This window comes from Macrotis lagotis, chromosome 6, assembly GCF_037893015.1.
Source record: "Macrotis lagotis isolate mMagLag1 chromosome 6, bilby.v1.9.chrom.fasta, whole genome shotgun sequence".
Lineage (NCBI taxonomy): Eukaryota > Metazoa > Chordata > Mammalia > Peramelemorphia > Peramelidae > Macrotis > Macrotis lagotis.
In genome coordinates this window covers 161,973,062-161,978,943 of record NC_133663.1, presented here as the reverse complement: position 1 = coordinate 161,978,943, position 5,882 = coordinate 161,973,062, and the positions used below count along the sequence as shown (strand labels likewise).

The following is a 5,882-nucleotide window of genomic DNA, read 5'->3' as shown; positions in this document are numbered from 1 at the left end:
GAGTATGTTCTGTGCAGGGTCTAAATAGAAAATGCAATTCCCTGTTAATAGCAAGTTTCTTGAAATGTTCCCTTCTCAGATGACACTATGCTAATTGCACACTCAAGTGACATCCATAGTCATTCAAAAGAGATTATTCTAGCCATTTTCACTGAAGAAAAGCATAGTGGATAAAAGTGCATATTGGATAGATCTTAATCTGTCTGCATGTAAGTGGATAAGTAACCCAATAGGTAAATTAGCATATATTTGCTAATATGCATATAGTTCTATGTATATATACACAAATACATGCTAATGTGCATGCATATGAGCACATTTAAACCCACTATATGTGCATGCATATATGTACACATATAAACTCATACACAATGTAACATGCACACAAATACAAAGGGCAGCTTGGTGGTACAGTGGATAAAGCTCTCTGGGTCTGAAATCAAGAAGATTTGAGTTCAAAACTGGCCTCAGATTCTCACTAACCTGGGCAAGTTGCTCAACCTATTTGCCCCCAGTTTTGGGGGCAAATATGAGATGAGAATCCATAAAGTGAACTGAAGAAGGAAATGAAAAACCACTCTAATGTCTTTGCCAAAAACTGAACCAAACCAAACCCAAATGGGGTTATGAAGAACCCTACATAGGCCAGTTAGGTGGCACAGTCGATAGAGCACCAGCCCTGAAGTCAGGATTCCTGAGTTCAAATTCTACCTCAGACACTTAATAATCACCTAGCTGTGTGACCTTGGCCAAGTCACTTAACCCCATTGCCTAAAATTTTTTTTAAATTAAAAAAAGAATCCTACTCTGCTGAAAACCACTTCACAATAAATATACAGCTAAGTGGTTAAGTGAATAGTGCCAAAGGCTTTGAGTCAGAAAGACCTGAGTTTGAATCCTGCCTCATATACTTTCTAGCTATGTGACCCTAAGCAAGTAATTTTAACTGTCTACCTCAATTTCCTCATCTCTTATATGAAGATTAAAACAACAACTATATCACAGGGCTATTATGAGGATCAAATGAGAAAATATATTAAGTGCTTTGCAAACTTTAAAATTATTTTTAAAATGTTAACTTTTATTATTTTTGATACTGCAAGATGAATAGTGAAATGAGCCCAGAAGTGAGGAAATTTGCCTAGATTTCATTTGGGAAATTGTGCAGTGATTTCAATGATTCCAAGTTGCTCTTTCCCACAAAAGCCTAACTATTCAACAGTTATCTTGCTCTGATGATGATATCTAGCTGTCAGTTATGGAAAACCATAATCTAAGAAGGACCCAAACTGAAGATGACCCAAAGAGATAGTGAGTGAAAGCAGGAGGTACTATAATAACCGTGAAAATAATATCAAAGATATCATCAATGACATGAATTCCTAGAGTCATAGGTGGCTTGGTTATTTAGTGAGAGAGAAGGAAGCATATATAATCCAATGATGCCATAATCATATCCTATCCAACAAGTAATATCAGGTGTTAGGTAGACCTACATTTAAGTTGCCTATTATAGACTCTTTCTGTAGAATGGAAGTGCTAGACTTTCTGTGGTAGACAGATTTTATAACCCTACATATTCTTTGCCTGAATGACCATGCTTTCTTGTTAGTCAAGGTAGGATGATTAGTATAGATTTACCCAAATGAGTGTGCCTTGAGTACTCATATGTTGACCTTGTTTCAATGATTGATTTCTAGTTATATGACCTGGCAAAATGGAGTCACCTTCTAAGAGAAACAGTTCACACAAAATTCAGGAAAAGTAATGGATATAAAACATAATGAAAAATTAACTATATGGTTATGTTTCCACAGGTTTTCCTTAGATCTAGGTATTTCTCAGATAGTATGATCTTCCAAATCCAAGATTCCAAAGACATATGCTAATTGATTTGATCAGACTCTAAGGCAGTTCCTCATGCAACTAGGTAAATAAATTTAGAAGGTAGAACACAATTGCAATCTCCTGTGATCCAGTAAGGCCAGTCCATAGGCTAAGGCTCAGGAACTGTTTACTTGGGGCTTGGCTCTTCTTCATATCCTGGGGAAAAGATTTGGTATTCAGTGCTTTTCTGCCAGATTTCCTGCCTTTGGTGGGTGTCTCAGCAAATTTCTTACCATGGTTGACTCATTAATCATGGAAGAGAGGGAATGGAATCATCTGTAAACCCTAGAAAAGAAAGATTTGTTGATATTCTTCTTTCCTTAAGTCCTTCAAGTCAAGTTTCTGTTGACCAAGAGGTTCTATTAACTCTTGATCAGCTGTCATAACTCCTCTCCTTTGGAAATTTCATCTCTTCAGTCATACATACCCTTCTCTTCCCCATAGATAGATAGTAAAATTCCAATTACTTCAAGCAAAGGTTAGATAGGAAATAAAGAATAAAATACATGGAAAATGGAATAAGAGGAAGGTTTTCACTCTGTGGGTAGGTTTTCTTGGACAAATATAAGAAAAATGGATAAGAAAACCATAAATTGGACTTGACCTACTCTTTTGGTTAGGTTTTTGCAAGGAAAATGGGGTTAAGTGGCTTGCCCAAGTCCACACAGCTAGGTGATTATTAAGTGTCTGAGGCTGGATTTGAACTCAGGTACTCCTGACTCCAGGGCCAGTGTTCTATCCACTGCACCACCTAGCCGCCCCTTGACCTACTCTTATAAAAAGAATACTCAGCAATCTGATCATGGCTCCACTGAAGTAATGAGTTAATGAGGACAATTTCCCACTATGGAGAGAATGTATAGGCATTATATTTTTTTTTATTATGGAAGCCTATTCTGGATTCCATAACTAAAGATGCTATAGCTCAGATTTGGCAAGTGCCATATTTCACAAGGCTTTTTAAACTACCTTTCTGGCTAGCCTGCTTGGCTACTGAATGGAATGGAAGAAAACAATTTGGTAAGCCAGAGGAAACTACATTGTTAATAATGAATGCATTATCTATTTCATATGGTAGGTGTGATATAACATAGTAGATTCACCTCTAAGAATGTCATTTTCTTTTCTAAAATGGTAATATTTTAAATACTCACCTCAAGTATATAAATTATCTTTGTTTACTAATGAAAAATTTGCTTAGCAAACATATTGTTTAATAAAAGCTAATATGTATGTGTTGGGGCAGCTAAATGGCATAAGTAGAGTAGATAGTGCCACACCTAGAGTCAAGAAGACATCTTCCTGAGTTCAAATCTAGCCTCAGATACTAGCTGTGTGATCTCGGGCAAATTAGTTAACTCAGTTTGCCTCAGTTCTTCATCTGTAAATTGAGCTGGAGAAGGAAATGACAAACCATTCCAGTATCTTTACCAAGAAAACCTCAAATGGGATCATGAAGAATCACACACAACTGAAATGGAAGAATAAATATGTATGCATAAGTATATATATATGCATCTATGGATTCATAAAATATATACATACATTTAATATATATATATATGTGCATGTGAATACACATGCACATATATCCATTTACATGAAATACTTGTTTAGTGTGAAAGTATATCTTTTTCCTTTTCCTCCCCTCTATTTTACACCTCCACAATTTGCTGACAAAGCCTTGCAGATCTAAGATAAATAATGGAAACCTTAGTGTCTTGACTACAAGTCAGTAAAGGTTTCATCAAATCCTAGGTACTATACTTATTGTGGGAGATGTCCCCAATAAAGCTAACTTTGACTCTTTGGTCCTTTTTGGATATTTTCATTTGTATTCCTATATAGTAAGTGCTTTGTCATATTTCATAAAAAAATTCATCTCCTTAGAATATACTGATTTATACCATAGCTCAACAGGTTTAGAAGTCTTATTTTGAAGGTTGTATCAATTTAGATTTACATAATGTTCTAAAATTTACAAGTGTTTTTCTTACAGTGACACTGAGGAACAATTATGATCTCCATTTTATAGATGAGAGAAGTAGCTTAAGTGACTCACTCAGTACCACACAGGTTCCAATTGCCTAGGATAAAATTAGAACTCAGTTTTCTTGATTGGGCTGGCACGTTACCATTATACCTTATATTAATTTTACTCATAATATATGGACTTCCTCTTCTCATTTTCTACTCTCATGTCTCATTAAGGTAGAAAGGAAGCCCCAGATTTTCTAGGGGTATGTCAATAGGACACATGTTCGATTGGGTCCTACCAAGCTGGGAGAGGCAATGAGTAACAGGTCCAGCAACATATAGGAGATTATTGTGGCTCAAGAATTAATTTAGTGCATGTCAATGAGATTTACATTTGAGGACACAAAATAAGGAATAACTTTAGCTTTAGTATCTCTTGAAGATCATCTATGAGGAAGTTCAGAAGTTGTGGTATGATACTATTTCTGGGGTCAGTGAAATTATAGGACTTTTGAAATGTAGAAATATATAGGATTCATCATTTCTATGATGTTATTTCTTATAATATTTATTCTCATTAATTTTTTTAGGTTTTTATTTTTTTGCAAGGTAAACGGGTTTAAGTGGCTTGCCCAAGGCCACACAGCTAGGTAATTATTAAGTGTCTGAGACCGGATTTGAACCCAGGAACTGCTCACTCCAGGGCCGGTGCTGTATCTACTATGCCACCTAGCCGCCCCCTCATTAATTTTTAATAGCAGATTTATCCTAATATCATAAATGGGGTCACACTCAGGAGATTTCTTTCTCAGGATGAAGGAAAAATTCTTGCTAAAGTTAAGACATTCATAAATCACATTTTATAATGTCTAAGACTTAATGAATATCATGCCAGTATTATCATTCCCAGTTTACAGAAAGGGGAAATTGAGATGAAATGATTTTTTCCATGGTCAAATAGGAAGAGTTGCAAGACCAATCAGTCCTCCTAGTGGCAGATCTAGTGATTTTTACCTTATGAAATGCAATTCTTTTTTCAGTCTTGTGTAAGAATTTCCCAAGTCCTTCTTTTTCCATCTGATTTATAAAAGCCTTGATTCATTAAATAGGAGAAGCAATGAATTACAATGGAAAGAGTATAGAATTGCTTCAAGTGATCTGGAATGAAAACTTAGCTTTATTACTGGTTTTGTGTGAATCTGGCACAAAACTATGTCCTCTTTCTGGCCATGCCCATACTGGTCAAATGATGACCTGCCTCCTCTTCGACCTCAGGAGTAGCAGACCAAGAGATTATAGTTCTAGAATAAGAATGGATATCAGATAACATCTAGTCTAAACTCTAAATGACTTTTTTATTTTTACATCTGTAAAATGAGATGGTTAAGGGGCAGCTAGGTGGCGCAATGGATAAAGCACCGGCCCTGGAGTCAGGAGTACCTGGGTTTCAAATCCGGTCTCAGACACTTAATAATTACCTAACTGTGTGGCCTTGGGCAAGCCACTTAACCCCGTTTGCCTTGCAAAAAACCTAAAAAAAAATGCGATGGTTTAAACTGTTTAAGTTCCCTTTTTAATGTCCCCTTAGTTTTATTCCTAGAATCATACACTTATTCATAGGATCATAAAATCATAGGGCTAGAGTTGGAAGAGAACTTCTAAAGACATTCTAACCTAACTTTTATTCTTTTTAATTTTCATTTTTTAATTTCCCCCCAGCTACATGCAAAAATAAGTTTCAATATTTACTTCCAAAAATCTCAAGTTCCAGATTTTCTCCCTTACTCCCACCATTGATAAAGCAATGTTACTTGGTGTGGTTAAAAAAATGTAGTCACAAAAAACTTTACTACAATAATTATTTTGTTGGGTGGCTAGGTGGTGCAGTGGAAAAGAGCACTGACCCTGGAGTCAGGAGTACCTGAGTTCAAATCCTACCTCAGACACTTAATAATTACCTAGCTGTGTGGCCTTGGGCAAGCCACTTAACCCCCCCCCAAAAAAAAGCCTTGTTAAAC

General features: G+C 36.0%; 1 long non-coding RNA gene across 1 annotated transcript in view; it reads right to left on the bottom strand.

The window, feature by feature from the left end:
• Positions 1 to 349: 349 nt before the first annotated feature.
• LOC141491214 (uncharacterized) overlaps positions 350 to 5,882 on the bottom strand; it is a 100,391-nt gene continuing 94,858 nt past the window's right edge. The window contains exon 9 of the long non-coding RNA XR_012469530.1: positions 350 to 2,172. This is a non-coding gene — a long non-coding RNA (uncharacterized LOC141491214). The remainder of the gene's footprint in view (positions 2,173 to 5,882) is intronic.